The sequence below is a fragment of the Ailuropoda melanoleuca genome, chromosome 8 (assembly GCF_002007445.2).
Source record: "Ailuropoda melanoleuca isolate Jingjing chromosome 8, ASM200744v2, whole genome shotgun sequence".
Classification (NCBI taxonomy): Eukaryota; Metazoa; Chordata; class Mammalia; order Carnivora; family Ursidae; genus Ailuropoda; species Ailuropoda melanoleuca.
The window spans coordinates 112,919,179-112,930,242 of record NC_048225.1 but is presented as its reverse complement, the minus strand read 5'-3'; positions in this window follow the sequence as shown (position 1 = coordinate 112,930,242).

Here is an 11,064-nt window from a genome sequence, read left to right as displayed (position 1 = left end):
TATTAGTTTCAAGAGTACAATTTAGTGATTCAACACAACATAAAACAAGGGCATGCCGTTTCTCATTTCCTGTTTGGCTTTAGCTGAGCTTTCTGAATCTGTACATTGATTTGTCTGTACACTGCTTATATTACTGAAATTTAGTTTTGTTAGATATTAATACATCTTCACCTTTCTGACTTATTAAATGAAACAAAATGTTAGGATTTCTATGCATCTTCAGCTGTTTAATTGATAAAAACAAACAAACAAACAAAAGGTATGTAATTCTAGTATGTTTTTGTTGATAGCCTGAGAGCAACAGTCGCTTGGGACTTCCTGCATGGGAAGTAGAAATGCCAAGATTAAATCTATCTCATTGCTTTAAATGCCATCTCTGAGCTAATGCCTCTCAAACTAATATCCTGTCTCCACAGGCACAGTGTATTTCCAGCCCAGCAGCCCAAGTGATTCTTTCAACACAGGAGGCTGGTTATGTCACTCTTCTGTCCCAAACAGTCTAATTTATTCCTCATTTCACTCATTGTAAAAGTCTACATTTTTATAATGATCAAAGGCTGTATATGATCTGTACTCCAACCTCAATTCCTATCTGTCTGACTTCATCATGCACTTTCTTTGTTCTTTCTACTCCAGCCACACTGGCCCCTGCTATACTGGAAGCACACCGAATACTCTCCTCATTCAGGGCTTTGAGGTGGCTGTTCTTCCACCTGTGATGATCTTTTTCAGATAACCCCACATCGTGTTCTCTCACTCCTTCAGATCTCCGCTCATGCATCCCTTTAGCAATGCCATCTTCCCTAAGCATCTTTTATAAAAGAGCAAATACCAGCATTCCTTCTTTATCACTTACCATTGCTTGAAATACTATTTATTATACTGTTCATTTTTTTTTTCCCTTCCCAAGTAAAAGGTAGGGACTTCAAAGTTTAGTTCTTTTTACTGCTCTGTTCCCAGTGCCTAAAAGATTGATGAAGATACAGGGAAACTTAAAAAAATATATGTTTGTAAATGAATATAAAAATGAACAAAGGAGGCTTGGTTATTTTGAGCCCTGGTTCAAATATTTTAACTAAAATATCGTTAGCCTTTGATAAAACAACAAAAATATTTTCAATGGCAAATAGCAATGTTTCTTAGTGGATAAGGTCTTTCCACTTTAGATAAAATGCCTGGGGTACTTATATTTCAGAGCAATTTTTTTTCTTTAAGAATCCTTAAGTTTTTTCTATGCATTTGTCTTTAATCACTTGGTAGACACCTTCTTCATCTGCCTAAGGTTTTTATTTAAAAAAGAAAAAGAAAAGATAAAATTGAGCAACATAAAAAAAGAAATAATCCAACTTCCTCGAATGTTTTATTACTGAATCTTTTATAACCAGGAAAAGTGCTCTGGGCATCAATTATGTGAGCTGAAACAACTTCATCCTTCCTTTCTCCAAAAAAAGTTTTCATTGTGCTAGACAGAATCCGAGTAACAGAGTAACCTGACACTCAGTGGCTAAGTGGCATGGAGTAGAACAAAGATTTTAAAAACACATTTCCTCTTTGAGGCTAATTTAGATATAAATAAAATTTTTAAAAGCAGTGAAATTCCCTATCAATATATCTGAGTTAATTTTGTAGGAGTTGTGCCCATCAGCGAAGAGGAAGCAGACTGGAGGAGCGTAATTACTTCCACTTGCTTTAATACGCAAGGACCACAGTGCCTGGTGGGTCCCCAGTGGGTAGTAGGAGCTCCAAGAATACTTGATGAATATAAAAGTGAATGAATAAAGGGTAGTAGAGACACAAAAAATTGCCTTTCTCTCTCCTTTTTTCTTCCTCTCCTCTATGCCTTGCATTTCACAGCATAAACATTATGTTTCACACAAGGAGTTCCAGTATAAAAGTAATGGTTTAGTGTTGCCTTACTCTCTAAACTTTACCAAATGAGTTTTTGCCTAGTTTACAAACAATCGTGTTATAATTTCTTATTGTCATCGTGGTGAAGTGTGAATGCTGCAACGAAATGAGAAATGAGAAATGATTATCATTTTGTTAATTCTCCAAACACATGGCGAGGTATCTTTAATACCGTACTGTTGTCCTCCCCAGTGATTATAAAATGATGCATTTTAGTTCTCCATCTGGTTACTGTTTATTAACACTGATCAAGGAAGATATAATATAATATAAAATTTAATATAATCTATATTTATATATATGTAAACCTATCAAAAATATGTATATACATACACACATATATGTATTTGTGTGTGTATATATCTCTCTATCTATGTAGTGTGTGTATATATGTCTATATCTAATCTATATCCATATCTACCTATCTAATCATATTTTTCATAGCAGGTGTTTGATCATTGCTGATATAGAAGTCCCTTTAGATCACAGCTTGCCTTTTTTTCTTTCGATTTAGAATCTTCCCCTTTCCTCAAACTAAAGTAATTATTTTCTCTCTGAAAGAAAGCAAGTGTCATTTACTGTTGCCTTTTAAAAACTGACATCTTTAAAATAGTTTTCTTTTGTTATTTAATACACATTTCTTTGGAGAAAGGAAATCGTGTCATGACTAAATTGCCTTAATTGGAGAGAAGAGAGAGAGAGACAGAGAGACAGAGAAAAGAAGAGAGGAAAATAGTGCAGTGGATTTAAGATGTTCTAATCATTTGGTTCATGTCATCCTTATAAAAAATGAAAACTGTTCATTTTTCTCTGAGTTTCTTTATAATGCATCAGGTGCAGCACCTGGAACCAATCTCAAGAAACAATTTGTCACTGCGTATAATTGTTATGCAGCATATGAGAATCAAACAATTCGTTATATTGGTTTTCAGAAAAAAAATAGTCAAAGACTTTCTTTCATTTCCCTCTTTGTGAGAACATCAGTGTTTCCTTTTTGTTCAAGCCGGAGATGAATCGACTCTCACTGGAGACAAATGAAGACATATATACCTGTCCTTGTTCTGTCGTCTTTTGACTACTCATTCCTCTAGGGTCGGAGAGTCTTTCTCATTGAGATATCAGAACTTGGACAATAGGAATCATCAACATCAATTTTCAAAAATATCTTTAATGTACAGAATTCCTATGACATTCCCAATCTGATTACATAACTTTTATGGACCTAACCTACCATTTCATCTAATTATAAAGTAGTTTTGTGATCCTCATAAGGAGTCTAAAACGAGGAATGTGAAGTAAGAAAGTAAAAATCATCTGTAATTCCACATTCACTGTTAATGTCAGCTGTGGTGGGCAAGACTGGCCTCACAGATGTGCCCAGTGCCTGTGGTTGGCAGCAAGGGTCAAGTCCTAGAAGGTGGGGCAATGCCACTTACACTGACAAAAGTTCTTATGCTGAGAGCCAGGAGGGGTTAGTGGAGGCTGGGCTGGCAGGCACTGGAGCAGGAGGTTTTGGTTAATGGGGCCCAGGCAACCTGAGCTCTGCTTTCCATTTATCTTGAGGAGAAGCTCTGAGTGTGGCTCCCCGGGGCCAGAGCCTGTGTCACTGTCATTTCCACCATTGTAATTTCCCCTTCTGCTGAGAGCTGCTGAATCACAGGATATGAGTAGGAGTGGAGCAAGAGAAAGTTGGTCTTTTAGTCTTAAAATTCTTCCCAGCACTTTCATATTACAGTATTTTTTCACTTATAATTTTTTATGACTATTAACAGCTTATTTTATAATGTAAATATATAGCAATGTAAATTTATATGAAATGATTTATTAAGTAAATGTGATATTCAGGGATATTTGATTTGTTTCCAATTTTTGGTGTAAAAATACACTGAGATCAATGTTTTGGAAACAGACATTTGTTTGAATTGCTATTAAATTATGATAGATTACTAGGAGTTAAATCACCAAGCTAACTTTTTTTTTTTTTAAGAGAGGGAGAGGTAAGTGGTGAGGGGAAGAGGGAGTGGGAGAGAGAGAATACTAGGCAGGCTCCATTCCCAGCACAGAGCCCATTGCAGGGCTGGATCTCACAACCCTGAGATTATGACCTGAGCCAAATTCAAGAGTCAGATGCTTAACCAACTGAGCCACCCAGGCACCCCAACAGGCTAACTTTTAAAAATTTCTTGATACACACTGCCAGATTTATAATCATAACCTACAGGTATTAACAAACTGATCTACTGTATGCTGAACAATATTAATATCATTTGACAATGGCTAAATGCTAAAATGAAAATAAATTATCATTGGGTTAATTCGGCTATCTTTCCTTGTTAATGAGGACATGCATTTTTCACGGGTTTAACAATGATTTTAATATTTCTGAATATTGTCTTTTCATGTAATGTTGTTTAGCATATGGAATTTTCAATGTTTTACTTAGTTGAAAAGACACTGAAAAGCTGAGAAGACATATTCAGGGTATTAAGAACTTCTTCAATTGTTTCAAACAGTTTTTATCAACTAAGATTTATCTTTTAATTTAATTTTTGGTGATTCTTTTGTGCAGAAGTTTTGTCTTTTAGGCCTTGATTTTTATTGGCTGTTTGGTGATTTCTCCCATGGTGTATACTTAAAAAGCTATACACTTTTGGTTACAACATCCTTATTTTCTTCTAGTTTGATTACATGAATGATAAAACTTTTAGTTTGCCTCTAATTGATTTTTTCTATCACAAGGAATTTTCCTTGCATTATATACCAGTTGTAATAACAATAATAGTAGTAGAAATAACAGTAGTGGTAGTTAATGTGTTATTTACTCTGTGTAAAACATACTGCTTAGTAAATTACCTGTGTTATTTCATTTATCCAACAATCCAATAGGAAGTTTATTACTACTATTTTAAACCCGAGCAAATTGTGCTTACGATATTTAGAGCCATATCCTCCAAGAAGCAAGAAGGAAGACTCAAATTCTTTTTATTTTCCTGGTGGCATTGTTTTATATATGACACTTTGAACACACACACACACACACACACACACACACACACACACACACTGGTGAATAAATACTTATTAGTCATAAAATGAATATTTTGAGAGCACAGGCTCCTCAAATTCATACCAGTCAAGCCACTGGCATGAGGCATGTATGCAGATGGATCACAGCAGCCCGTCACCAGCTGTGCATGTCAGACACTTAAGCCAAGTTTGACACTTGGGAGACAGATGGTGAAAAAGACTATTATAAATATATATTCTGGATTTTTTTAAGCTGCCATAATACTGTCTGTTTTGTCAGTGCAACAATTGGCATATCTTACTTGTCATTCATCTTGACTTTAAAGAAATATATAGATATTATATATAATCCTACCTTAATTTTCTGGTCACTCTTCAGGGTAGTTTAAAGTCTATCTATTTAAAAGATTAACTATCTGAGTAATTTATATCTATTCTGACAACCTCACCATCAACCCAGCTAGGCTATATACTATGGAGGAATTATGGATTCTATTTTGCCTCTAAAAGGAGAAAGAGAGGTGTTATGGTACATTAAAACAACATGAGTTTTGTGTCAGGAAAACTTAAAATCACCTCATGTTTCTACCACTACCTAGCTGTGGAAATACAAGCAAATTATTTAAACTCTCAGTACCTCAGCTTCCATATAAATCCAAAATACACAATACTATCTATTTGTAATAATGATGATTGTGAGAATAGTAATTATGTTACTAATAATGGTGATAATAATAAAATAGCCAACAAATTTTATATACACACACACATAAAAGTTATGGCCAGCAGTAGGCTGATCTCTAGATTCTATGCTAAGTGCCTCAAATATATTAACTTCCTTAATATTCTCAACAATTATTAGAAGTGAGTACTCTTAATACCTCCACTTTACAGATGAAGAATTTGTGGCTCAGAATGTTTTACAGTCACATTCAAGATTATATAGGTATTTAGCTGAGAAACTGGAATTCAAACCCAGGTCTGAAGAAAAGATCGCTAAATTCTTTAAACTTCCATAGATCCTTTATCTTTTTGCTACATACTCCAAGGACTCAACCTGATTTATTTTGTTCAGTTGCTGCCACCATTCCTTATATCTTTTGGCATTTTTCTTCCATTAACATGTGATTCAAATTTTTCAGCAAACCAATGATGTACCCTGAGACCCGAGAAGACAAGTAAAAAAAATATTTTTCACTGCATAGATTTTATTATATTTCTTCATGAGAAATAGAAATTTTAAAAAGTTAGAAAGAACATACGTGGTATGATTTTAAATTATCTGGAATCCTAAATAGGCTTCCCTATATATTACATGAGCTCTCTCTATATGTCTTATAAGTCTTATTTGTGATTCTAATGGCTCCACAAAGTACTTGAACAAAATGGTAACATTTATTTCCAGCTTTACCAAAAAGGAATAACCACCTTGGTTACATATTAACTGGTAGAATTATTAAAAAATGAATTATAAAAAATTATATTCACATGGAAAGTTGTACAATGGGAAAATAGTTTTATAAAGTGAATTAAAATATTATGAGCAATTGTGTGTCAATAAATAGGTATTTTCTTCAATGCAGTTAATTTATTCTTTTTTGTGGAATGTAGGGTTACTTTGGCAAAATATGCAACACTGTATGCACAGGATTATGCCCCTAAAAGCTGGCAGTTCGCAGGAGCATGGGTTCTTAAAATCTCTACTTAGAAAAATGAAACCTTATATAAGGATATGGAAAACTTTTACAATAACTTCTGTCCAGGAACAAATATTAAATTTCCTAGGTTAAGGACTATTCACTTCACAAAAATATGGTGAACCCATTTTTGAATGTGTATATTTTATGTGTGTGTTAAGGGAGATTCTCTAATCAACACTAGTTGCAATTTCTCATGTTTACAGATGTCATGAGCCCTTAGTTTTAAACTTCAGCCTGCTCTATCAACCACAACCTAATTGAAGAACCATAAAATTTATGAACTGATGATTCTAGTCCTCATTAGAAGTTACTCCTTTTAAAGTTTTATCGTTCATTTTATAGTTTTATGATGTCTAGTTACCATACATGTTCTAATAGAACTCACAGTTTTGCACTATGACCATTATCCTCCAAATTTTCAGTAACTTTCACACATGGAAAAAAACCTTTTTTTGGTCAAATATCCAGATTCTTTTCTTCTAAAAATAGGCAGATAAAGGTTATATTAGCGAGTCCTTGAAATGTCCCCTATCTTAATCTACAGCAACATTTTATTATTGTATGGGGTGTAGTAGTTCACAAATTCCAGGTTGTAATTTGCCATATATTATGTTCTTTTCAGTACAAATTATTGAGGTTGCTGCCTATGTCATTGGAGCTGCTGATTTAGCACACTGTGAAATTGAGAACTGCTATGATTCTTTAAATTCAAGTTGGGTCAGCAATTTGTGTAATTGTGATTTCTTCTAGGCTCAAAACTCCATACCTCTGCTTCATCTAGTCAGACACTAAAATTAATTTATTTGCTAATAACTTTCTCTGATAACGAATATAATATACATTACATTCTAATATACTGTATGTGTGTAGGTATATATGCCATATATATATATGCTGATTATTTCTAATCTTCATAAAACATATTTTTGTACTGCCTCTATTTGGTTTAATTTCTAGTTTTTCATGCTTAAATTAATTCAGCAACCTCTGGTTCATCTGTATTGGTTATCTAATGCTATATAATAAATTACCTTTAAATCTAAGCAGATTTAAAAAACAAAGATTTATGATTTTTTGTTTCACAGGTCAGGAACCAGGGATTGATGGAGCTGAGTGCCTCTGACTCATGGTGTCTCAAGAAGTTCTGGTAAAACTGTCAGCCAGGACTGTTGTCTCATCTGAAGGCTCAACTGGTGGAGGATCACTTTTCAACCTCACTCGCATGGCAGTTTTCAGGTCTCAGTGTTTTTCTTGCTATTTTTCAGAGACTTTTAGTTCTGTGTACATGGGTCTTTCTGAAGTCTGCCTGTCATGACATGGTAGTTGGCTTCCCCAGAGTAACTGATTGAATAAAAAGTAAGTGAACTCAAAATTGAAGCTGTGTTGTCTGTATAAGCTAGTCTCAGAAGTGACATAGCGTATTTCTACTGCATTCTCTTCTTTAGAAGTGAGTCACTAAATTCAGCCCACACTCAAGAAGAAGAAAATTAATCATCCCTTGAAGGGAGACACTTTAAAGTGTTTGTGTGCACATTATTATTATTATTATTAGAAAGACAGAAAAAGAGTGCAAGTTGGGATGGGCAAAGGGAGAGAGAGAACCTTAAGCAGGCTCCACAACCAGCATGGAACCCAATGTGGGGCTCGATCTTACCACCCTGAGATCATAACCTGAGCTGAAATCAAGACTCAGACATTTAACTGACTGAGCCACACAGGTGCCCTTGTATGTACATTTTTAAAAACACCACACCCATTTTGTGTGTTATAATCATATAGTCATCCTTAATTGCCACTGCTTTGAACATTCAATGGTATCTTATTTTCTTAGTATATCGGATAATGCCTGTATTTGGTGTATGCCTGGAAAAGCTGTACGTCATCCAAACTAAAGAAAGAAAATAACTTTAATCTTGTATTTCTGATGCAATCAGATGTGTGTATATAGAAGAATTAACCTCCTATCTTATTCAAATACAGTAGTGTAGCAGGAAACCTGGGAGAAATCATAGGCATTCCTCTTAAGGGAGAGTTTTTATTTTCACACTGTGTAGTAATGACAACTTGTATACATTTTCTTATCTGCTAGTCATTGTTCTGAACACTTAAGGTGCTTTATTTCGCTTAGTTCTCAAATCAGGCCTATGTAGGCACAATTACATTTCCTATTTTATAGATGAGGAAACCTAGACTTAAAGAGTTAGGTAAATTGCCCTAAGTATTAGCTAATAAGGAGAGGTACAGGAATTAAAATACAGTCTTATCTCTTAACCAATAAGTTCTTTCTTTTTTATGCTACCAAAGGGATGTGCCCATAGTTTGCCATTTCTCTATATCACATCAGTAGAATAGTTTTCTTTTACCACCACTAGAGAATGGCATCTTGACTAACTTATATAAATCATATATAGTCTCTGTAAGTTATCCTGTAGCCCAACCATGTACATAAACTGAGTTAAACACTTTTATAAAACCACAATGTAAAAAAAAAAAGATTTTTTAGGGGCGCCTGAGTGACTCAGTCAAATGACTTTGGCTCAGGTCATGATCCTGGCATCCTGGGATCAAGCCCTGTGCTGGGCTCCCTGCTCAGTGGGGAGCCTGCTCCTTTCTCTCTTTCTCTCTCTCTCTCTCTCTCTCTCTCTCGCGCGCGCGCGCGCACACGCGCGCATCATGCGCACACTCAAATAAATAGACAAAATCTTTTTAAAAAAAGATCTTTTAAAAAAAGGTATTTATTGCATTGGGGGACTAAAAGGAAAACATAAAAGTGATTAAGTGGAACTGGCAACAAGGAAGGAGAATGGGACAGGTAATATGAAGGCCAGAAAGAGGAAAACTTTTTTAGGATTGGTGACCGCATGAAGTTAAGATTGTTAGTTCTATGGAATCTCTTTCTTAACATGGCTTTGGAATTCGGCCCCCTTTGCATGTAAATTCAGGTTATAAACATCAAATGAGTGTGACAAACATATGAACAGGAATTCTTGCTTGAGTCCTTCCTTATTTACATGAGTGTTCATTTCACATCCACTTTCTGTACTTTGATCTTGGAAATACTTATTCGTGTCTTGTAAGCTGAGTCAGAGACATATTAAGCAGTTTACTCAAAGGTTACTTAGCTAAGAAGTAGCAGATTCAGAAATAAAATCCGTGTTTGTCTAACTTCAAAGTCTATATTGCTTCACTAAATCACACTGTCTTCCTAAAAATAAGATTAAAAATTGTTGTAGTCTCTCTGAAGAAGTAGGATAGCCCCTGCTTCTGGCCCAAAATTGATCTGTTGTCAAGGCTAAAGATGCCACTCACACACATGCCGAAAGATCTGAAAAGGTTTATTACCCAGGTAATGAGGCGTTCATGGAAGAGCAGGGCTGCTTCGAAGCTAGTCTGAGCATGGCTTGAAAGAGTAGGGGAAAGAGACTGGCTTGGAGTTTTTGTGCTGTTTAGCAAGTGAGAGTGCAGTGAGAGTTCCCACCCTGGCATGGGCCTGTGTGACTTTAAACTGCCACAGGCACTGAAGAAGGAAGCACCCAAAGTTTCTTACTGACTTGCACAGATATTCAGCAGAAGGAGAAGAGGACAGGGTGAAGCTTAAAAAATGGCAGCCCTCAAACATCAAAAAATGGAATCAGCCTCTTTCATTATAATTCACACCAGATGTTTGGTTGATAACAAAAATGTATTATATTTTATTCAGTTGAGTAAGAACTTGTTTAAATAAGTTGTTATTGTGTTTAGGAGGCCTGCAGCCAGATGCCAGTAAGGCAAGTGAAAGTTCTGTTGAATGCCTTGTTCAAGAGCTCAGCATTGTGTATTTTGGGAAATAAAATGAGTCACTACTGATAATGTGGAACTGATGTGGAACTCCAAAGAGAATAAGAAGTGTCTTGAGGGGGACTTGTATGGCGACTTGAATATGTACAGAGATATGTAAACTTGATTTGGATTTTGAGTAAACAGCAAGAAATTGCCAGAATTCTTCACCCAAAGTAGGCAACCTCAGACAAGGAATTGTTATTACTACCATGGGCCAGACCAAACAGCAAGATAATTGGCAATGGCCCAAGAATCGGTAAAAATGTGCAGATGAGGCTGATGGCTGGCCAAGGCATCAGTGCTAAGATGATTACTTGATATCTGGCCAGCTGCTGACCTTTGTGTTTATCCTTTATTGGGATTATCCCAGGTAAGGAATAAGAAGCAGCGGCTCTCCGGTGAGCATAGTGGTAATTCCATCAGTAAAGTATATAAGCTGTCATTGCTGCTTACTCAGTTTATTCCAAGGGACTTTCCAGGTAGTCAAGGGGTTAAAGAAAGTGGTGAACTCCTCTGGCATCATATAGGATGGGTGGGAACAGAGCATTAAGGTATAGTTCTCCACTGTGAGTATCTTTTATTTCCAAGTTAAAGAACAGGCCAAATTGGT